This window comes from Macaca fascicularis, chromosome 20 (genome assembly GCF_037993035.2).
Source record: "Macaca fascicularis isolate 582-1 chromosome 20, T2T-MFA8v1.1".
NCBI classification, from domain to species: domain Eukaryota; kingdom Metazoa; phylum Chordata; class Mammalia; order Primates; family Cercopithecidae; genus Macaca; species Macaca fascicularis.
The window spans coordinates 72,680,152-72,705,153 of NC_088394.1; the positions used below are offsets into that span (position 1 = coordinate 72,680,152).

Genomic DNA, 25,002 nt, shown 5'->3' on the forward strand with positions numbered 1-25,002 from the left:
GACAGAGCCAAATCATAACAATGAGGAAGATTGAAGGGACTCTAATTTTAAAAAATATAAAGATTAGATTTGGAATGCTGTGTTTTGAAGTGATGGCAACTTATCCAATATTAGATATCTAGGATTTTTTAAATCTCTCTTTCAAAAGAGAATTTCACAAAGACAGGTAAAGGTAAAACCTAGGGAAGTTCAGCGTCATAATTGTCAGGACAGAATGGATTTTCTAAAGTTTGGGGCAATATTTTTTGTATTGCTATTGAAACAAATCTGCACAAACTTACTGTGGTGGTGAATAGTAGGTGTCACTTGATTGAAGGAATGTGTAGACAGTTGGTAAAATACTGTTTCTGGGTGTGTCTGTGAATGTGTTGCCAGAGAGATTGACGTTTGAGTCAGTGAACTGGGAGAGGAAGTTCCACCCTGAATGTGGGTGGGCACCATCCAGTCAGCTGCCAGTACAGCTAGAACAAAGCAGGCAGAAGAAGGTGGAATAAGCTGGCTTGCTGAGTCTCCTGGTTTTCATCTTTCTCCAATGCTGAATGTTTCCTTTGGTTCCTCCTGCCCTTGGACATCAGACTCCAGGTTCTTCAGCCTTTGGACGCTTGGACTCACACCAGTAGTTTTCTAGGGGTTCTTGTGCCTTCAGCCACAGACTGAAGGCTGCACTGCCAGCTTCCCTGCTTTTGAGGCTTTTGGACTGTGAACCACTGCTGACCTCCTTCTCCAGCTTGCAGATGGCCTATCATAGGACTTCACCTTGTGATCACGTGAGCCAATTCTTTCTAATATACTCCCTTTCATATATACATGTGTTCTACTAGTTCTGTCCCGCTTAAGAACCCTAATTCACATAGTCATTTAACACAAATTAATTTTCTTAGGATTCTAGATAGCAGAGGTCTGAAATGGGTTTTGCTGGGCTAACATCTATGTGTTGGCAAGGTTGTGTTCCTTCGGAAAGCTGGGAAGAGCTCTCTAGAGGAGATTTTTTTGCTTTTCTTGTTTCTAGAGGCTGCCTGCATTGCTTGGCTCATGGCCCCTTCCTCCAATTTCAAACTAGCAGATGCAACACTCTGACTTCTGATTTCATGGTCACACCTTTCACTTTAATTCTTCTACTGCCCTCTTTCCCTTCTAGGGACCCCTGTAATTATATTGGGTCCACTGGGTGGTCCAAGATAATGTCCCCATTTTGTTTCTTAATTGTGTTTTCAAAGTCCCTTTTGCCATGTAAGGTAACATAATCACAGATTCTGGGGATTCCAAAGACAATTTCACAAAGAGACATAAACATCAAACATATTTGGAGGTCATTATGCTGCCAACCACATCACAGGCAGTTACAATGTACATGGATAGTAGAGAGATTTCAAGGGGGAAAGTGTGGAGAGGTATGGAGTTAAAGATGGAGATTCTCATTCAAATCGTTAGTCAGCGTAAGGAAAAAAGTGTAAGATGACTAATAGAACATCTCAGTTGCCCCTTTGTGACTATGGAAATTTTTTAGACTTAAGTCTAAATATACATTATTGAATATGCTTTATCAATATTTTTTCTAAGGTAAAATTTTCATAAAATGTGTAGATTTTTACAAAATATATAATCTGATGAGTTTTGATAAACGTATGCATGTGGTTTACCACCACAGCAATTAAGACAGATAATTTTTTCATTCTAAACAGCAAATGTCCACCGATTTCGTACTTCCAACAATATATTTTCATTCAAAAATTTTTAATGATCTATTGTAGATTGGATGAAATACATTTTATATGTGTGTACATATATATAAAATATATATGTGTGTGTGTGTGTGTGTGTGTGTGTATGTATATGCCTGTGTGTGTGTCCGTAATGTTCCTTGACGTTTTCTGCTTCTAAAGGCTGCCTGGAAGGGGAAGAAGGGTCCCCTTCTTCCATTTTCAAGCTTGTAAATTCATAGCTTGACTTGATTCTATGGTCAAGTCATCGTCTTCTCTCACTTTGACTCTACAATATATATTTGGTTCATCATAAAATTTTATATATGTGTGTGTGTGTGTGTATATATATATATATATATGTATTTTCTACCTATGTATTTATAAGTTCTCAAAGGATAAGGACATTAACCACCTAATACCAGGCTTAGGCAACTGGCCTACAACATTGTGTTTGTCTGATTTCACACCGCTGATAAAGGCATGCCAGGGACTGGGTAATTTATAAAGAAAAAGGTTTAATGGACTCACAGTTCCACATGGTTGGGGAGGGCTCACAATTATGGCTGAAGGCAAGAGGCATGTCTCACATGGCAGCAGAGGAGAGAATAAGAGCCAAGCAAAGAGGGTTTCCCCTTATATAAACCATTAGATCTCATGAGACATATTCACGACCAAAAGAACAGTATGGGGGAAACTGCCCCCATGATTCAATTATCTCCCACTGGGTCCTTCCTGCAACATGTGGGAATTATGGGAGCTACAATTCAAGATGAGATTTGGGTGTGGAAACAGCCAGACCATATCAAACATTTTGATAACCTCCATTATTTCTTTTGCTAGAGTATTAATATTTACTTATCAGGAAAGTATAGTGCATATTGTAGATCTCTGAAATAGAATCATTGCTATTATAGTATCCTCTTCATGTAATTCCTGCATATCTTTTTATTTACCAGGACTGTTAGTGATATTAGTCACAAGTTACTGCTTTTAGTAAAATATTTTTAGGCAGATCTTGGCATCTAAATGAGATGACTTGTTTTTTATAGTTCTTCCCCTAACTATAACAGATTAGCTATAAAATTATCTCAGACATATAATGGTTAATAAAAACCTAGAAAATAAAGATTAGACCATATTAAAATTTTGTTTGGAGCTTGAGCAGAGTCCATAAATCTAAGTAAGTTGGCAAAAACAAATGAAAGTATTTCATATTTCACCTGGAATTTTAGGAAAGAGCAGTAGGAGAAAATGCATCTATATTTTTTTCGTGACTTGCAGGGAATAACCGGAGAAAGAAAACTCTGTGATCCCATGGATATCATGGTACCCTTGCCAATTGACTGGGCTACACACTCCTTATAATAAGTCTTAGAGACAATCAAAAAAGTATTCCCACATAAACCAAGAAAATGGATAGCACCAGAGCATAATGTTGTTGTCATTGCTGGAAGTCCAGGGCCAAAGTTACATGTAAACTGGCAAACAGGGCAAAATCAGTGCAAGTGACTTACAAGTTTGAGTCTGAATCCCTGGCTGAGAGAGAAAGCTGAATCTCTGACGTGAATGAGGGTGGCCTCAGATGGAAATGAGTGATTTTAATTTAAGCAGCTTGCTGTTGACAGAAGGGACTATCTGCCATGCTCATCACTTATTAGCAGTGCCGATGGCTTCACACTTGAAGAAAACAGTTAAATTTATTGCAGTCATCTTTAGGGAACAAATATGGAGACAAAGTGGCAAGGGCTGCTTTTCCCAAATGTTAATGTGCATACAAAAATTAAAACAAGCAGGAATTTTAAACTATCCACATACAAGGCTCTATCTGTTTTGAGTAACATACTCAAGTCAAAATACATAGTACTATTTTAAAATTTAAAAAAATCACTTGACGTGTTTGCAAAAGAATGAAACTTAAAGAACATGGGTTCTGGTGCTGGGTGATCTAAAGTTTGAATTTGCCCTGGCCCTGAGTTAGCTATATAAACAGGATATGCTACTTAACTTTCATAGCTTCAGTTTTCATCATGTGGAAAATGGAGATGATGCCCATCTCACTGTGTTTTTATGAAGGTTAAATGTGGTTATAGATTTAAAATACGTTGCATGCCTTGCACGATACTGGCTTCCCATCAAGAGTTTTGAATATATTACAGGTATTTTTTCCTCTTCTTCCCTGGTATCACTCTCAATTGTCTTTTGGTGGAAGGTACCACATACTGGAATATGATTGCTTTTTTTTTCTTTTCAAGAGTTCCACGAGGCCCCTCAATGTTGGAGGAACCAGGGATGTTCTGTGGATGTAATTCTGGACAGCAGAACCCATTTTGCTTCATGCAGAGGAGAATCATGCTGTCCTCAGAAAGAGGATTTATTCTTAAGCAGTTCTGGCTGACATGAGAGATAGTGATCCATCATGTTGGCATGGAGGGATGGGCAGGAGTGCACCATGCAGTAGGCATGCTCTCCTCTAGTACATTGAGCTGCCTCCACGTGTTACACACTGGCAGCAGAAGTTTTGGTGCTGTGAAATCTGTATTCTCTAGGGATGACTGAAGTTGTCATCCCAAAGAGATTTGAAGGGAATATACTCTCTAGATACAAATAACACATATCCTGTGTGACAGTCTGTCTTCTGGTTGCTTGAATTTATCCTGATGTTCAGTTGACATTACTGGTTTATGTAGAAATGGTCAAGTGATTTTTTTTCTTGTTTGCTTTTTTATTTTTTATCACCTGAGCAGACATACAAACACACTTACATGTTTATATTATATATTTACAGCCCCAGGTTAAAAATGATAAAGCTGCGGTACTTACAAACAATTTAATAAGCCTGAAATTGTTAGTAATATAATTTAAGAAGTTTAGTTAACTTTTTAAAAACTACCAGCACTTGTAAACAAATACTACTTAAAAATTTGTAAGAATGAATACGCCTGCATACAAATCTTAGTTGATTTCTCTCCTTAGTTTAATGGAATAAAGAATGTTTTATTTTCATTATCTGATGGACATGATTACTGCAGATATTTTATCATGTTGTCATTATGATTTAGTAGAATTTTAGCGTTTAATTCTTAAATGTGCACAGAAACACTGCTCAGAGTCCTCTGGGCAATAATAGTATCTAGTACAGATGCATGAGGGAAAAAGAGCAAAGCTATTTACTGTTAGGAGTTTCTGGCCATTTAAATCTTTCACACATCAGTGGAAGAATAGATTTCTTTTGCTGAAAAGCACAATGATGACTTGCATATTATAGATTTGTGATTAAATGAAAACTTCAAATTTCACAAATCTATAATATACAAGTCATAATTGTGAAAACTTACATAATTAAAACCTTTTGCAAATGTATAATCTTTATGCATTTAGTAAAACTTTACTATTTTTTTCTGTTGAACTTTGTAATGACCTATTCTAGAACATTACATGAAATGGCAGCAAAGGAACAAGTTTCTTAAATACCTGTTCGATTGATTTCCATTCATGCAGATACATTAAGTTTTATACTGGTTGAAGTTTTTCTTTCCAAGTGGGCTATAATCAGATTGAAGACCAACTTTCCAGATTCTGCCAAATCCCACTTCTCACATTTCCAAGATTGTCTCAGGAACATTCTTGAACAAACAGGACAAGTCTTTCAAGTAGTGATTTTTCTTTTCATGAATGTAGGCATTACTCTATTAAAATGAATTACATTATGATAAAATGCAAACAAAAATTAATAGCAAAATATCTGATAAGACAAGATAAAATGTGACACATTTATTGAGTATTAAACAGGTTTAAATATTTAAAACTAAGAAGATATATGGCAATCTTAAATATCTCCAGAATATGAAGGGGAAATTCAGTTTAAAGCATAGACTTATATTTTCTTAATATTTCTGTAAATGTAACACTAGCTATTTTGTGCAGAGTTGTAGCCAAGTCAAGAGACCTGAGTCTTAGTCTCTAATGGTTTGAGACCTTGATGAGTCAATTAATACCTTTTAGCTTGATTTGACTGTATTTGATGACTTCCAAAGTTCCTATCCCAGACATTTCTTCTAAGTAGCAGCAAAGATGCTTATTGAATTGCGTGTTCCATTATCTTTGCTGAAGGGTTCCATAGTCATCTCTGCATCAACATCTCTGTTCAACTTGTCATTTTCCCTTCAGTCCTTAGGCCGATTCCAATTTTTGTTTAATAAGTGGCATTACCTCTTGCCTCTTTAGCCAGTCTCAGCCTCATCTCCTCCTCACATTCCATACCAATTCTTTTTCTCCACTTTCTACGTTTGATTGATTGCCAAGACCTATACATTCTAATTCTATAATTTCCCAATCTATTTCTTTTCCACTTCTGCAGCTACTTGAGTTTGAATCTCCATCACTTATTAGGATTACTCCAGTCCTGTTTTCCTCCAGCTTTTCTTCATGGGCTTATTTACCATATTCTTGGAAAATAAAACTCAAGTCAAATTATCCATCTTCCACTACTGCCCACCTCTTGTTTAAAGTCCTTGACTGGCTTCTCTTAGATTGAAAAAAATCAAGATAAAACAGGAATTGAATTGAACACTGAGAACACACAGACACAGGGAGGGGAACAACACACACTGGAGCCTGTTGGAGGCACCAGGGGAAGAAGAGCATCAGAATAAATAGCTAATACTTCCAGAGCCTAATACCTAGGTTATAGGTTGATAGGTGTAGCAAACCACCATGGCACAGGTTTACCTATGAAACAAACCTGTACGTCCTGCACATGTACCCCAGAACATAAAATTAAATTAAAATTCTTGTTAGAATTGAACTATTAATTTTTGACTGAAGGGGTAGATGCATCTCATTTTCTTCACCTACAAAATGCTATGCTCTAATTTGATTAAGGACTATTCAATCTCCCCAAATTCTACCATTGTAGATAAAATCCCTGTGCCTGTTTTTCCTGGCACTGGGATATCCTGTCCCTCTACCACCATATACTGTCTCTATCTCTTAGACACCCAGCTTATAATAGAGAAGGCAGAAACCAAAAGAATTGTTGATTCTTAGGATAACTTGGTTTATGCCTAAGTATGCCCTGTCTCAACACTGAGTCCAGAAGAATTATTGAGTCTTAGGATAGTTTTATGAAACAAATAATGCCCAGGGATTTCATGCTCTTGCTTAAAGTCCTTGATTGGCTTTTCTTAGATTAAATAAAAACCAAGATAAAATAAGAATTGAACTGAACAATGAGAATACGTGGACACAGGGAGGGGAACAACACACATTGGAGCCTGTTAGGGGTGCGAGGGGAGGAAGAGCATCAGGATAAACAACTAATGCATGCGGGATGTAATACCTAGGTGATCTGGGATAGGCTAGGTGATAATATCTTCTGAGATAGGATGCCCTATCTTAAGACTGATTCCAAAATAATTATTGAGTCTTAGGGTAATTTTATTAAGCTAATAATGCCCAGGGACACCATAGGATGCCCTGTCTCAAGGATGAGTCCAGAGCATCCATAAAGGTTTTTACATATGACCTCTGACCAAGTTAGAACATTCCCAGTATCTTTTCTATTCAGCCATATCACAACATCATAACAGCTCAAGTGGGGCAATACATGATTGGCATTTTAAGAGGTGATCAAGAAGGCTTTTGATGCTTGTCTTTGAAAAGTATTTATATTCTTGACATTTCAGATTTTCTTGACATTTCAGACTGTACATACAACACTATCAAGTCAAGCGAGGTTCTCTCCATTCCAACTTGTGTGTCCATGTAATTCAAATCAACTCAAATCTCTGCTTGCACAGCACATAGCAGATAAGAATCGACAATTTAAGGGATTACCCTGCATTTAAGGAAAGGAAAAAGACAGAAAACCTGTTCGGCTAGACAGAAGGGCAATATTAACATCGGACTGGAGCCATTAACATTTTGATAATCAAAATTCTGACATAATTATGTTCAATATGTTGTCAGCATATCCTTTCATTTTTAAAAGATAGTCATCAAAGTGAATAAATTTCTTCAAAATTCATAGGGAGTAAACAAATTATGCAGATGCTCTATGTAGGTCAGTTTCTCAACCTTGGCACTATTGACCTTTGGGGCAGGAATGACTCTTTATTGTGAGGGGACTATCCCAAGCATTGTAGGATGTTGAGCAAAATCCCTGGCCTCTACTTACTAGGTGCCAGTAGCACCTTCCCCCTAGTCCAACAGCTCAGATTGTTTCCAGCCATTGCTGAATGTTCCCTTGGAGTGGGGTGGCAAAATTTCCCCTCGTTGAGAACTAATGCAAATGAAAGACATGGTTGTTTTTAGATTCATGACACATTATTGGGTTATTTTTCAATGGTGAAGAAGAAATACATGTTGATTCTTTTTCTATAGCATTAGAGTGTTCTTTATATGTCTGTGGAATAAAGAGACAATTACGAAGAAATAATTTATAAAGAGTGGTATTCTGAACTTAATGAATAAATGCTTTTTATTGTATCCTTTTGGAGGATTATTTCAATAGCAAGTTCCCCTCCCACTTGTTCTGTCTTTGGTGGTAATCAAAGGAAAGTATATAAAGATATTAACTGAATATCAAGGGCTAATGATATAAAAGTATAAATAGAAATAGAAAATGAATTCTCCCCGAGGCAAAGAAACATGAGAGACAGGACAAAGCAGGACAGAAAAAACAGATTTCTTCTACTCTATTTTATTAACTCATTTAATTAAGCAATTATACTTCTTGCCATGGACCAGGACATTTTTACATTATTTTTGGTTGTTATATCATATAATCCTCATAATTCAATTAGCAGGGTGCTATTAATATTTCCATTTTGCAGTCGTGGAAACTGAGGCATACTGAGGTTAAATAGCTTGGAACAAAATCACACAGGTAGTAGTTGACAGGGCCAGGCCATGCCTGATGCTACCTTCAGCTCTTGTATTTAAACCCCCTACTCCAGTCTATTTGTGCTTCATGTCTGCTTAGGTCAGACTCTCTGGGATGCAGGCTATAAAACAGCTTTGCCTGCATGAATTTGAAATGGGTTCTTGGTATCTGTTCTTATAGCACTGGGAAGGAAGTAAGACCAGGAAAGGGAGAAATTGAGCTGTGATGCATTTGCAGTAAAAACCTCAGCTAATACTATTAGATCTACAGTGGGGAATGGGAGGGTTCTGAGTTTTCCCACCTCGAGTTTGGGAATGAATCTCTATCAAATCATAGACTAGTTGCTTGAACACATGCTGTTTCCAGAAGGGGATGCTACATTGGACATGGCAGTACTTTTCAGCCAAGGGCTGTGCTCAGTTGAGAGCCATCACCTGGGAGATCAAGTTCAATGAAACTGTGATCTGACTTTGCCCTGGTCAGTGAATGAATAGAAAGGCATGACATTTGTACAGTGTGCTGGGGAAATGGAAACAGCTAATGACAGCCAGAGAAAAAACGACCATGACGTCCAACCACAGGTCCTACCTGGTCTTACAAGAATTGTAGTGAATCAAAGCAGTGCCATGCTATCACCCATTGTCCACATGTGACTATATCAGGGCAGATTTGTGGGGATGCACTGCAGTAGGGAACTCTCTGCCTAGGTCCCTGGGTGAGGCACCACCTTCTGAGTTACAGTTTCCATCCACAGCTTAGTAGCCAGATCCCGACCACAAAGTTCCCAGAAATATATTTTCCTTCTATAGGTTCCATTCCTTATTTGTATTTGTCAGTCCAGGAGGCCGGGGCAGTGGCCTGAAGGACCTTGGCAAAATTATCAATCACCGACCTAGATTTCAACTGCAAGAATGTGACGGAAAACAGTCAGAATTGACAATATCTCACAATTTCACTAATTTTCCCCAGTGTTAGTTTGAACCTGTTCAAACCAAGTGTTTCTGGATGATGCTACCCCTCTTCAGTGTTGACTCGGTGGACCAAGATGTGTCTATCATTTGGCCATGCGATCTTCAACACATTGCTCCTAGGTTTTCCCAGGGACAGATTTCAATCCACAGTCATCTCCAGAAGTGTGGTTGCTTCTGTAGAGGAAATAGGTCCTTCCTGTGGCTGAATTTGATACCTTTACTTTCTTTGAAACAAAATTAAACTCTCCAGTTTCTCTGGCAGTTCCGGGTTCAGATCCTCTTTGACCGTCACCATGGACTCGGTGCTGGGTGACTACGCCTGCAGTATCGTTACCCACGAGAAGAATGAGAGCCCTCCACAGAGGCCAGTGTAGGAGTCCTGGTGTAGGCACCAGGGTTCGGACCACAAATGGTCCCTATAAATGTGGAGTATCAAGGCTCGGGCCAGGCCTGCTGCTGAGGCATAGAGGCAGCCAAGTTTGAAATCATTCACTTGTTTGAAAACCATTTGTTGAGAAGACTGCTCTTTCCCCATTAAATTTTTTTTTTCCGGCACCCTTATGAAAAAATCAGTGGCCACGTAGTAATCCATGGTGTGTATGTGCCACATTTTCTTTATCCACTCTATCATCGATGGGCATTTGGGTTGGCCCCGAGTCTTTGCTATTGTGAACAGTTGATGTCCTTCGCAGGGACATGGATGATGCTGGAAACCATGGTTCTAAGCAAACTAACACAAGAACATAAAACCAAACATTGCATGTTCTCATTCATAAGTGGGAGTTGAACAATGAGAACACATGGACACAGGGAGGGGAACATCACACACTGAGGCTTATTGGAGAGTGGTAAGACACACAGTGCTCATCACAGCATGAAGAGAGAACAGTAGGGAAGGCAGCTGAGACCAGAGATACCAACAAAGGCAGCTCTTCTGGACTCCTATGTAACTGACATAATAGAGACCATAAGCCACTGTCTTTATTTGGGCATTAGAAAGTCTTACCAACGTTGTCCTGGGGCTTGGGGATTCAGCACCATATCACCAAGCACCTTGATCAGAATTCTTACATGGCTCATGGTAAAGAAAACCACAAAAGAAATAAGAATTCAGTTGAAATGTACTTTAATATATGTGCTGAGAATCCTTTCCTCAAAAGTAACTTTTATGGCAATGCCTGCCCAATACATACATACATACATACATACATACATATGTATATACACACACACATACACATCTAGACAAGCACATTTTAATCTCAATTATTAATAATTCTTGTTTATTTTACTGACTATCTCTAAATGGGGAAGAAAGTTCACTTAATTACAGCTCAGTTTCCAACATATTGTTGTTGAAACAAAGAAAGTCCCACTTTTTAAAAGTTTGGTTTTAGGTTTGTATGGTTAGGCTCAAGTAAAAAAAAAAAAAAAAAAAGAATGAATATTAAAAACACGTTATACCCATGCCTATGTCCTGAATGGTACTACCTAGGTTTTCCTCTAGGATTTTTATGGTATTAGGTCTAACATTTAAGTCTCTAATCCATCTTGAATTAATTTTCGTATAAGGAGTAAGGAAAGGATCCAGTTTCAGCTTTCTACTTATGGCTAGCCAATTTTCCCAGCACCATTTATTAAATAGGGAATCCTTTCCCCATTTATTGTTTCTCTCAGGTTTGTCAAAGATCAGTTGGCTGTAGATGTGTGGTATTATTTCTGAGGACTCTGTTCTGTTCCATTGGTCTATATCTCTGTTTTGGTACCAGTACCATGCTGGGCAAAGACTTCATGTCTAAAACACCAAAAGCAACGGCAGCAAAAGCCAAAATTGACAAATGGGATCTAATTAAACTAAAGAGCTTCTGCACAGCAGAAGAAACTACCATCAGAGCGAACAGGCAACCTACAGAATGGGAGAAAATTTTTGCAGTCTACTCATCTGACAAAGGGCTAATATCCAGAACCTACAAAGAACTCAAACAAATTTACAAGAAAAAAACAACCCCATCAAAAAGTGGGCAAAGGATATGAACAGACATTTCTCAAAAGAAGACATTCATACAGCCAACAGACACATGAAAAAATGCTCATCATCACTGGCCATCAGAGAAATGCAAATCAAAACCACAATGAGATACCATCTCACACCAGTTAGAATGGCAATCATTAAAAAGTCAGGAAACAACAGGTGCTGGAGATAATGTGGAGAAATAAGAACACTTTTACACCGTTGGTGGGATTGTAAACTAGTTCAACCATTATGGAAAACAGTATGGCGATTCCTCAAGGATCTAGAACTAGATGTACCATATGACCCAGCCATCCCATTACTGGGTATATACCCAAAGGATTATAAATTATGCTGCTATAAAGACACATGCACACGTATGTTTATTGCGGCACTATTCACAATAGCAAAGACTTGAAATCAACCCAAATGTCCATCAGTGACAGATTGGATTAAGAAAATGTGGCACATATACACCATGGAATACTATGCAGCCATAAAAAAGGATGAGTTTGTGTCCTTTGTAGGGACATGGATGCAGCTGGAAACCATCATTCTCAGCAAACTATCACAAGAACAGAAAACCAAACACCGCATGTTCTCACTCATAGGCGGGAACTGAACAATGAGATCACTTGGACTCGGGAAGGGGAACATCACACACCGGGGCCTATCATGGGGAGGGGGGAGGGGGGAGGGATTGCATTGGGAGTTATATCTGATGTAAATGACGAGTTGATGGGTGCTGACGAGTTGATGGGTGCAGCACACCAACATGGCACAAGTATACATATGTAATAAACCTGCACGTTATGCACATGTACCCTAGAACTTAAAGTATAATAATAATAAATAAATAAATAATTTTCCATTAACTTTTAGGAATGGATAACTAATTATTTAAAAAGTAAATTAAAAAAATCCAAAAAAAAAAAAAAAAAAAGGCTGGGCGCGGTGGTTCAAGCCTGTAATCCCAGCACTTTGGGAGGCCGAGACGGGTGGATCACGAGGTCAGGAGATCGAGTCCATCCTGGCTAACACCGTGAAACCCCGTCTCTACTAAAAATACAAAAAACTAGCCGGGCGAGGTGGCGGGCGCCTGTAGTCCCAGCTACTCGGGAGGCTGAGGCAGGAGAATGGCGTAAACCCGGGAGGCGGAGCTTGCAGTGAGCTGAGAGATCCGGCCACTGTACTCCAGCCCGGGCTACAGAGCAAGACTCCGTCTCAAAAAAAAAAAAAAAAAAAAAAAAAAACACGTTATACCGATTTTAGCTAAAATTACAGTATATTAAAGAAACATAGTTTCTATATTGCTTTTCTGAATAAAAGTACATGAAATTGCCTGTTGACACTTGAAGTTGATGTCCTGTACTGGCAAATATCTAGTTATCAAATGATACAGTATAGAATAAGAGAATGGGTCATATTGGTTAGCTTAGACCGAAGATTGTGAAAGTGGCGGGGCTTATTGTGTTTTCTTCATTCACTCATCAATCCATTCAACAAATGGTTGTCCTATTATGTGCGAGACATTGTGTCAAATGTGGTAGGAGATAGACATCAAAATGAAAGGTCAAATTCACTTTTTGAAACTTTATACATAAACATTAGTCTTAAGCTGATACGAGGATAATACGGACTACTGTATGATCTCATGCTATGAATACTATTCACCTGTACGGTTCTTTATTTAAGTGTTCTTCCAGTTAGTTGTGTGCAATAATTACCTGCAGATAATCCAGTTGGAATAACTTTAAGTTGGGACCAAATAATCCCGATTTTAAATAGGTATTTGAATGTGAAAAAAAAAAATTGACTATTTTTTGATGACCCTTAAAACATTAGTATCATGTGTGCATGAAAAAAAGATTGACAAATATCATGTATTGGTATAACATATATTAACATTTTAAGGATTATCAGGAAAACAATCATGCTCATTAATAATGAGTAAATATGTTAATATATTTTTGAGTATACTTTTAAATTCTCCACTATTTCAAATTATAGCTAAAGAAAATAAAGAATAACAAAAACATTTATAAATACTTTTTTCAAGTCCAGCATTCAAGCATTTGAGATGGTAGCTTTTATTCAGATCTTAATTTGTTAATCTCAAAATGCAAACACATGCAGGTTTCAGTGGAAAACTTGATTTAAATCAAAGTAGAACAAATTACCTTTGTTTACCAACAGAAGTAAGTTCTAAGCATTTGTATGGAAAGCACACATTGTTGAAAAGGAAGGAAATGCAGCAGAAGATGAAAACTAGGTTGCCTCAGCGTTTTGCTTGGGAGTGGATGTTTTTGTAAAATGTGCAGAAGCCCTGATTGGTTTGTCTAAGTTATTTCTGGCAGCACTTAATCTTGTCAAGTTTCCTTTTTGAAAGTTTAACAGCTGACATCTACAGCAAGAAGAGTGACAGAAATTGTCAGTTTTTGTTTTTAACTCCTTATGATATTCTTTTCTGTGTTTCATTAATTTGTTAGAGATTTTTATTTTATGTAAAAACCGTGTTGAGCCTTTTAGAAAAAGGGTGTAAGAATATTGTTTGTTCCTAATCACAATATGCTTTTTGTAGGGTAATATCAACTGGTCCATCTGTCTACGGAGAAGAACAAGAGGAATCGCTTTAGTGTGTAATTTATTTCTTTGGCACATGTTCTCAACAGTGACTGTATCACAGCTATCCAGTAGGCACACAATTAGTTTCTTTTGATTTTTGTTATACTTCAGATCATTTAGCAATTCATTGAGCATTTTCCCTGGGCAACAAAGTATCATGTGAACATCTTAGTTTATGTGAACTTGTGAACATATAACTGCCTCATTGAAAAGGGGCAATTCAAAAGCCATATTTAAACATTGCTAACTATCCACATATTGGAGAAAATATGCATTTGTTTAATTGGAGCATCAGACATACCCATCTGTAGCAGTGTGGGGGTGTTGCACAGGATTCCTCACAACTTCGTTAGTAGTAGAGTAATTTGCAAAACAACATGTTTAATCCAACGACCTGAAACTTTGTAGTCTGCATTTCATTCAACCTAATTCTACACTTGGTCTATCATGATAGATGAGAGAAGTAGTAAACACCGAGAGTTTAAAATGACCCACATATTAAAGTTGATATAAGGAACACAAATTTTGAAACTTACATGCTGTCACATAATGACAGCACTCTCAAATTCCCAAAACCCTAGAAGAATGCTTAGAGAAGCATTGGAAAGTACAATTAGAATTAATACAAGAGCTATTCTAACAGACACTGTATTAAGTGTTTTGTATATATTAACATGTAGTTCCCAGGACGTTCCTGAAAAAACGCTTTATTCCCACATTAAAGATGGGGAAAAAAAAAAAAAACCAAGTCTAGAAGATCAGTAACTAAATTCAGATTATAAAACAATAAATTAGAAGATTAGAATTTCGACCTACATGTTTCACTCAGCTTTTCCCCTTTCCATGTTCTTGTTTAGAATAAATGTGATGTGTCTTTTTATTTTTTAAAAAAGCCTTTAAAATCCATATACTCCTAGAAGAAAACCTAGGTAATACCATTAAGGACATAGGCATGGGTAAAGACTTCCTGTCTAAAACACCAAAAGCAATGGCAACAAAAGCCAAAATTGGCAAATGGGATCTAAATTAAACTAAAGAACTTCTGCACAGCAGAAGAAACTACCATCAAGTGAACAGGCAACCTACACAATGGGAGAAAATTTTTGCAATCTACTCATCTCACAAAGGGCTAATATCCAGAACCTATAAAGAACTCAATCAAATTTACAAGAAAAAAAAAAAGGAAACCCCATCAAAAAGTGGACAAAGGATATGAACAGACACTTGTCAAAACAAGACATTCATACAGCCAACAGACACATGAAAAAAATGCTCATCACTTGCCATTAGAGAAATGCAAATCAAAACCACAATGAGATGCCATCTCACACCAGTTAGAATGGCAATCATTAAAAAATCAGGAAACAACAGGTGCTGGAGAGGATGTGGAGAAATAGGAACACTTTTACACTGTTGGGACTGTAAACTAGTTCAACCATTATGGAAAACAGTGTGGCGATTCCTCAAGGATCTAGAACTAGAAATACCATGTGACCCAGCCATCCCATTACTGGGTATATACCCAAAGGATTATAAGTCATGCTGCTGTAAAGACACATGCACACGTATGTTTAATGCGGCACTACTCACAATAGTAAAGACTTGGAATCAACCCAAATGTCCATTAGTGACAGACTGGATTAAGAAAATGTGGCACATATACACCATGGAATACTATGCAGCCATAAAAAAGGATGAATTCGTGTCCTTTGTGGGGACATGGATGCAGCCAGAAACCATCATTCTCAGCAAGCTATCACAAAAACAGAAAACCAAATACCGCATCTTCTCACTCACAGGTGGGAATTGAACAATGAGATCACTTGGACACAGGAAGGGGAACATCACACACTGGGTCCTATTGTGGGGAGGGGTAGGGGGGATGGGGGAGGGGGGAGGGATAGCATTAGGAGATATACCTAATGTAAATGATGACTTAATGGGTGCAGCACACCAACATGGCACATGTATACATATGTAACAAACCTGCATATTGTGCACATGTACCCTAGAACTTAAAGTATAATAAAAATAATAAATTCCAAAAAAATCCGTATAGTATCTAGATTCTATATTTTTAAACATTTCTTCTTTTTTTCTTGAACTGAATACTATAGATCTCTCAGAATTCATTCTGTAATCAAATAGTTATCAGATTACTGTAAACCTGCAAGTCTGTGACTCCTGTATACCGTTGTAGGGAGCCATTAGGTGCTAGATGTGCTATTTTTCATTCATTCTTTCAGAAGTGTTTAGAGTCCACCATGTGCTGCACATTGCGTCAGGTCTTGAGACAGAGTCCCTGGTCCCACATGGTTAACCAGTTTTATTTTAAAACTTTTTTTAAACTTATAGAAACTTTAACTTGGTTTCTTCATTTTTATGTAAAGCTTAATTTTATAAAACACACAAATACAAAAATTTTAAGAGTTCTGTATCACAAGAAATTAAATGGCATAAATATCCACTGCTTCAGAGATTCAAGTTACACAAATTAAAATCTAATAATTGAAACTTCATTCAATATGGAAACTATACAGTGAAATAAATAACAAAAACACCTACCAGAACATTTCACAGCTTATGAATTACTAGTTTTAGGATCTAAACAAAAATTCTGAGTATTCAGACTTCTGTGGTTGTATTTTATATTTATATATTGCTCTACCTGTACTGAGTAAAGCTACTTAGTAAAAAATGTCTCATTTAAGAAAACATTTAGCTTTATAGCAAAAGTTTTTTCATCTACAGTTACTACCACCAAAGGAAGTAACATGACAATGCTGACAAAAATCTACCAGTTCCTTTTCAACAATGTGCAATCAATTCATTATATTGACTCTAAGGTAGATCAAACAGGTATCAAAGAACAGAAAATTACACGCAGTTTAGTAAAGTACAATGTTGTTTTTTCCCATCTAAAAATTAACCGGTGAAATAAAACAACAACTATGGTTGAGTTGGTTTCAGGAAAATCGCATTTGAAAATTACAGTTATATTATTTTCTCCATCTCATCCTCAGTCATTGACAGGAACTGGGTAGGCCACCATGCTATTTACTTTGTGCACTAGGTAGTAAATGCAGAAGGAGACTTCCTCAGAATTGGTCATTCCTCTTCCAATTTTTCAGGTACAAGCAAATCTTTGTATAAACCAGTAGATCAAACGAACAAGGTCATTCCTCTTCCCAGTTTTTCAGATACAGCCAAATATCTGTATAAATCAGTAGATCAAAAGAACAAACTTCCACCAGTGGCAGAAATGTCACTGTAGCTGTGATCTATCTGATTACTAAACAGATTTCATCGTGGAGAGTTTCCTGAGACTATCCTCTGGGCCCAAGATGATCTTTTGCAGTCTCATCGCATTTAGGGTCAAACTGCCGTCTTTCAAGGACCTCATCACTTTCAGTTGTTGAGATGATTCCAATCAGTTTCTGAACTGAAAGCTTGTATAGCCAATGCTTTAGTTGTTCCACCATGTTATTTAAGTATTTCATGAGCTCAAGATTAGTAGTTACAAGCAAGGTGAGCCCATAGTTCCACACTGGAGTAAAGTTTCTAGATAGATATATGCCATGCTGATATAAAATGCTGTTTATGCCACATGAGAACTTGACCACGATTTTGGTACTTCTGCTCAAGGTGATGTCCTACTCCCAGGAAAGCATTAGTGCATGGACAGGCCTATGGACCGGGACACACACCTTTATGTGGCGGACAGCGTTACCAGGTCCCACTGCAGTTCTTGACCAATTGTTCCAAGAATTACCAGGTTAATAATTTTTTAACAATTAAATTTGAATTTTATCTCTTACCTTGCATTACAGTCAATCATGGAATAATAAAATAACAATAGTTATTATGCTACAAAAAATAAAGAAAAAAACTGGCCTAGATAGAAATCAGGTGAATACTTTTAGAATCTTGGATTGGTGGTAGACTTCCTAAATAAGCACCTAAATATGTCCATGAAGCAGTGTGTTTTGACTTCATACAGACTAAATTATGTATATTTTTAAAAGATCATAAAATTAACATAATGTGTGCAAAACCAGGAAAGATATTTATAACTTATGCTACACAAATGATTGATATTCTGAAATTTTAAAGGGTTCTTAAATTTTTAAAAAAGATAGAAAATAGGACAAAAGACACAAATAAATACTTCAAAAAATAAATGTAGAACATCAAACCCATGGAAACATGTCTTGCTTGAACAAGAAGCCAGGACATGACAATGAAATCGATGTGAGACAGTTTTGCGCTCCTTAGACTGGCAATACAGAAACGGATAACATCCAGCATCACTGGTGTGTCGTCAATCTCAGCCCAATCCCACTGCCTTAATTTGGTGTTGCGATTGACGTTATTTGGATCCACAGTGCAGAATCCAACTTGCTGGCAAGGTATTGCTTACAGTCCCTGGAAACTTTGATCCTATTTTGTCCTGCAGAATAAATTCTCAAAGGGGAAGAAATTGAGTGACAGGGTCTGTTTTCCTCTTTGCTAATAATCCCCCAACACTCGCTTTGTGTTCCTTTCTGGAACTTAGATGTTAACAGAGATATAGAAAAGGGAGGTACATAATGATATGTGTACTTACACATTTTAATAATTCAGAGAACTCTTCTCCCCCTTTCTCACCGATACCGGAATTTTCTGGTTATAAGAACCTAATTGCAAACAACAGCATGCAAGTAAACATTGTTTAAGGTTATCAGTTATAAGCTACCTTGAACACTGAATTCCATTAACTTTCTAAAGATACTTTTGTATGTTTTCTACCCAACAGAAATCTTTACTATTAGTTTTCTTCGTCAGGATCATAGAACTGTTACAATCTCAACACTGTCAAGGGTATTTTGAAGTACTTTCCCTTTTTTGCTATGAAAAGCACACTTCTATTTATCACAGTTTGGGGTTGCATGATTTGAAGAACTATTCACTATATTATGATCATTTCAGCCAGAGGGGGAAAAGCCTTCTGTCAATTTATCTGCTACCTAAATGTTCAAAGTTGTAATTAATTAGAAGGCAAGAATGTAGAGAAAATGCATTTCAAAGATAAATCTAGTCACTGAGAAGTTCATCATATCTTATAATTTTCCCATCTCTATAGCAACTGTCAAATTCATGTCTGCCTACAAATTTAGAAACAGAAGAAATCATAGAAGGGCATAAAAAAAATCTGGCAGCAAGCCAAAAAGGATATCTGACATTTGCATATTTGTTGTCAAAAATCTTCTACAATACAATTGGACTCGAGTGTTGAAAAGCATGGAACGCTAATATGTTTGGAATCTGGTGTTGAAAAGCATTGAACTCTTGAATATTTGTTCCACTTTATTGTTACGTGAATAATCAGGGAGAGACAGAGCATAGGTAATTCTGCCTTTATTTGCCGAAGGCTCATTATAAGTTCAAAGTCAGTCATATAATTATGGTACCTTATATCAAGAAGGCCCAGCCTCAACTGTTCATCCTCCAGTCTTCCTCCTATAATTTAATATAACCATCATATACCCAGGTGCTCAGAAACAAAACCCTGGAAATAATAAAATCTAAATATAACCCCTTATCACCATCTTTATTCTAAACCTATTTCAAGCTACCAACACATCTTACCCTGATTACTCACCATTTCTCCCTGGCCAACCCCTCCAGAGAAGCAATTTCTAAAGTTTTTAAAAGCATATGTTGGATCTTACCATCCCTAAAACTATCAACCTTGATAAAACTATGCAAGAATTCTTCATCCCATGATGGCCCCTGTCAGCTTCCTGAATTCGGTTCTACTCTTCAGTTCTCTCTCCCATTATTCATTATGGTTTAAACACATGGGCCTTCTCACTAGTCCTTAAATAAGCCCACCTTCTTCCCAACTTAGCACCTTTGCACATGACCAGCTTAATTTCGTCATTAAAGTCTCAGCTCAAATTTAAAGAGGCTTCTCTCAGGCGGGCACAGTGGCTCATGCCTGTAATCCCAACACTTTGGAAGACCAAGACAGGAGGACTGCTTGAGCTCAGAAGTTCAAGAGTAGCCTGGTCAGCATAGTGAGACCCCACCTCTACAAAAAAATAAAACTAAATTTAAATGGGCATGGTGGCGTGTGCCTGTAGTCCCAGCTACTCAGGAGGCTGAAGTAAGGATTGCTTGAGCCTGGGGGGTTGAGACTGCAGTGAGCCATGATCACACCATTGCATTCTAGCCTGAGCTACACAGTGAGACACGGTATTGAAAACAAAACAAAAATAAGGAAAAGAAAAAAAGAAGGAAAGAGACCTCTCTCACAATTCCAGTTAAATAGTTCTCAATAGTCCCTCACCAGTTTTTATCGCTTCTGAAATGACCTCATTTGCTTATTTAACTGTTCATTTCTGGACTCCATCATGCTAGAATGAAACCTCCATCAGAGCACAGGCCTCTTTTTTGCCCCCTATGGCTGTATTCCACCTCTACCATGTGCCTGGGATGTACTAGGTCCTCAAGGCATATCAATAAAATATACTCTTCATGTCACAGATGTGAAATAAGATTCTTAGAGTTTATTAAAAATTTACTAAAGGTTTTCTCCTAAGAAATAGGCCGAGAAAAGAAATCCAGATTCCCTAAGTTGTATTCCAGTGCTCTTGTGGTCAGAGGAAAACCAGAAAACCTCTTTTTTAGTTGCTTGATTTCATATGGGCGTTCACATTCATTGAAGAATTAGAGAGCTATAGAAACTGCCCAGAAAGATAATAAGGAAAACAAACAAACAAAAAAAAATGTGAGCTTAAACCAGTCAATCATTCCTGAGCTTTTGACTATCAAATTTGATTTGAGTATAAAAGATAGTGGGTAAAATCTATTATTCCCCACATTTATATACCCTAAAAACAGGGACTCTAAAGAAATAGAAAGAGACTGTACAATTGAGCAGTGCTGCTCTATGGAAGAGAGGTATGTGTTGTTCTGGGCAGTCTATGAAAGTACGAAGAAGAAACTCCCTCCAGATGTTCTAGATGGTCTGCCCAATTATGAGAAAGAGCCTCACTCAAGTTGCTTCAGCAAGGGGAGGCTCATTTGAACGATGCTTTGTTTAGTATGAGAATGTCAGTAGCAGACAAGGTAGCAACTATTGCACAGCTCTTTTAAAAAATAAAGATTACATATGGAAGGTAGTGGTCATCTCTTATTATATTCTGTCCAGTACTGCTCTTTCAATTGCACAGCTGCCCATTCATTATCTCATGTGATTCAGGCGGTATTGTCAATCAATGCTTTTTCTGTCTCCTGGCAAAAGCATGGCCTCTGACCCAGATTTAATTCATTGTGCTTTGTCACCTTGTAGTCTACTGTGATTAACCTAATGGGGGAGCATGTGACCTAACAGGACCAAATGGAACGTTCATGAGATTTTTGACAGATTCTAGGAGACAGTGTCTCTCCATATACTCTCTGGAATCATTGAAAATGTAAGCCTGGATGGTGGGACTCGTTATCATGGAGAAAAATTCCAAAAATGAAAGCAAGAACACAAAAGCAGAGCTCAGTGATGCACAGAAGATGAAGGCATACTTATGGGGCATGAACTTCTGGATCCCAATGCTCCTAAAGCCAAAACCATCTGCCTTGGAGCAGCTATGTAAATAAAAAATTGCCTTCCTGTGTGTGTGGCCTGATCTGTGCCTAGTTTGGTTTATATTGCTTGCAACTGAAGAATTTTGACCTTGCACTTGTAACTTACAAGTTTAACATTGTACATCAAAAGAAGTATATATTTTGGATATTAAATGTTTATTTAAATGAAATTCTATACAGTAGGATGTACAGTGATATATCATTACTCTTTGACATCTGTTTGTAGACAGTTTTATTCAGTTCATTGATTATTTAAGGTGTGTATTCATTCATCAGAAAATCTCAGGCTGACATAAACTCAGATAAATTAATATCTATGCAATCACTGTATTTATAAGAAATAGGTTCTATCTTATTGACCAATGGAAAAGGTGCAAAAAGAAATCATACTAAATATATGTGGTTCCTGTTCCAGATATTCTCTTCAAGACTGTATTTTTGTGGTTACAGGACTCAGGAAAGGTGATCTTCACTTTAATTCTAACAGACAAAGCTCAATTTCATCAGGGAAAAATAATTGTAAAACCTGATGATAAATCTCTCAGAGGAGTTTGCTGATTCAATACTTCAAGGCAACTAGTGTTCTGCCCTCAATTTTATTTTTATTGTTTTTGAATGATTAATATACAGGCATTGACTAATAATTTCTTTTGCAGAATTGGATTATAATGTTATTGATGGATTTAGAAATGGAACTTGAAGATATATTGTCATAACTATAGCGTTTAAAACATTAAGCCAATGGGGCCAAAGGAGGGAAAAGTATACGTAAATCTGAAGTTCAACTTCAAAATAAAAATTATGTGTGACAGCTTTGACAAAATAGTCAAAATGACAAATCCTTATTGGTAGCAGTGCTCATACATTTATAAAAGTCTCATCCAACTGGAAAAGTAGAAGACATATAAAGTACAACCAGATCCTCTCTTACGGGCTCTCAATTTTCCAAACAAATTGGATGTAAGGCAGATTATGAGAGAGTAATGTTGCTTCTAATAAAATACTGATTTTTAAATGAATTTTCTGGTACCATTCCAAGGAGAAAGTGTGTACCATTGAGACCTAAGGAGACTCAAGTACCTTGGGCTCTAAAAGAATTATTATGCTCTGTAGCCAAATGATATTTTTTAAATAATAAAGATTGCATTAGAGATTTTCCTAAAGTGGAGATAACATTAGAAGTTGAGGTGACCTACATCTATTTGGAAAAATTCATTAGGATTTTATATGATGGGTTCAGGGGATACAGTTTTTCATTAAAAGGAGTGGGCAGTCAAGAGTATATATTTCCCCAGCATCAGACAATACACTATAGAAAGGGAAAACAATGTAATTAATAATGGCATTAAGAATCTGTCACAAGGTCTCACCTGTGCCCCTTTAGCCCCGGTAGAGAAGATATTACAGTAGAGAGGCAAGGACAAGTACTATTTAAAGTATGTACTTGAAGGAATACTTGAACACCACTATAAATTCAGCCCAGTGTTGTTTTTTTTTTAATCCTCAATTGTAATACAGCAGCATGTCTTCAAGAAATAAGGTTATGCATGGTTATAGTACATCAGATGGAGGAGTCAAGAATCAGAATTCTAGTTCCTAGTAGGCTGCAACTAACTTACTCAGATGTATCTCGGTTTCAACTTTTCTCATCTCTACAATAAAGTTGACAAAATGATCTTTAATATCCCTTTGTGTTCTGAAAGTGACCTGATTATATTATTTGTCTAGACACTGCCTGACCGTTTAATAAGCAGAATATGATGGAAAGTATTTTGTTCTATAACTTAAACATACAAACACAAAACTAATAAAAATAGCAGAAGATAGAAGGATTTAAAACTAAGGGATGTTGGTTATTCATTCTCTCAGATTTGTTAGATTTAGACTCTGAGGAGAAAATTGTTCTCCTCCCTCTGTCCGTTTTTCCTGGTCTTAATTTTCTTAGCCCATCTGAAGGCTAAAAATGTAATTAAATTGTACAATCCTGACTTGCCAAAATTCCTAAATGAATTGGAAGATGGCTTATATTTGCATGTAACACCGCTGTATATTGTTATAATGCATTATGCATGTTTGTATATAGATGTCTTAAATATTAGCTTTGAGTAAGTTTGCTTTCTCCATCAATTATCACATATCTATTTCAAAAAATTGTCCTAGTTTGCTTACACGTTACGTTTATTTATCTAAGTATTAGTTTGAGGAATGGGATATTTTCATAGTCCCAAAATGTTTCTTATTAATTAAAGAAAACAGTAGCTATATTATGGAGATACCTGGTGAATATCACCTTAACTAGATGGTCAAAGTTAACGTCACCAATAATGAAGCAAATTGACATCATTCCCTGCTCATAGAATCCGCTGCGAAAAAACACAGCCTCACTTCTGTGGTGTTCCTGCCTCGAATGCATAACATGAATCCCATCATGAGGAAAACATCAAACACATTTAAATAACTGGCCTGTTAAACCTCCAGATTTCAAAGTCATGAAAAACAAAGAACAGCTGAGCAATTGTTACAGATTTGAAAGATAATAAATAGACATGCCAACTAAATGGAAAGCATGAGCCTGAATTAGATGCTAGGCTGAGAACAAAAATAGTCATCGAGGGCATTTTGGTGGAAATTGGTGAAATTTGATGATAGAATGAGGACTAAATTATATTACATCAGCATTAAATTTCCTCCTTTTAATAAATATGTGTTTGTTTAGCAGAATATGTTTGACCTTAGGAAGCACACACTGAAGTACTCACAGATAAAAGGGTACCAGAGCTGTAACTTTATAAATGGCCAGATGACTCGGAAAATAAAGCATGTGTGTGCATGAAGAGAGAGATTGAAAGAGAAAGGAAGGGGGGGGAATAGGAAGAGAGAATAAGGCAAGTGGAACTACTACTACCAGTACAATAGGCTCTATACGTACGTGTATATAGTGGTGCTTGGAACAAAGCCTAGCGTGATGTAAGAGCCAAGAGTTGGGCCGGGCGCGGTGGCTCAAGCCTGTAATCCCAGCACTTTGGGAGGCCGACACGGGTGGATCACGAGGTCAGGAGATCGAGACCATCCTGGCTAATACGGTGAAACCCCGTCTCTACTAAAAAATACAAAAAAAACTAGCCGGGCGAGGTGGCGGGCGCCTGTAGTCCCAGCTACTTGGGAGGCTGAGGCAGGAGAATG

At 37.2% G+C, this 25,002-nt stretch overlaps 1 long non-coding RNA gene and 1 pseudogene across 1 annotated transcript in view; one reads left to right on the forward strand and one right to left on the reverse strand.

The window, feature by feature from the left end:
- Nucleotides 1–473: 473 nt before the first annotated feature.
- The window catches only part of LOC141409342 (uncharacterized), a 71,646-nt gene continuing 47,117 nt past the window's right edge, over nt 474–25,002 (forward strand). The window contains exon 1 of the long non-coding RNA XR_012429508.1: nt 474–767. This is a non-coding gene — a long non-coding RNA (uncharacterized lncRNA). The remainder of the gene's footprint in view (nt 768–25,002) is intronic.
- Nucleotides 17,213–18,031, reverse strand: LOC102119588 (mitotic spindle assembly checkpoint protein MAD2A pseudogene; annotated as a pseudogene).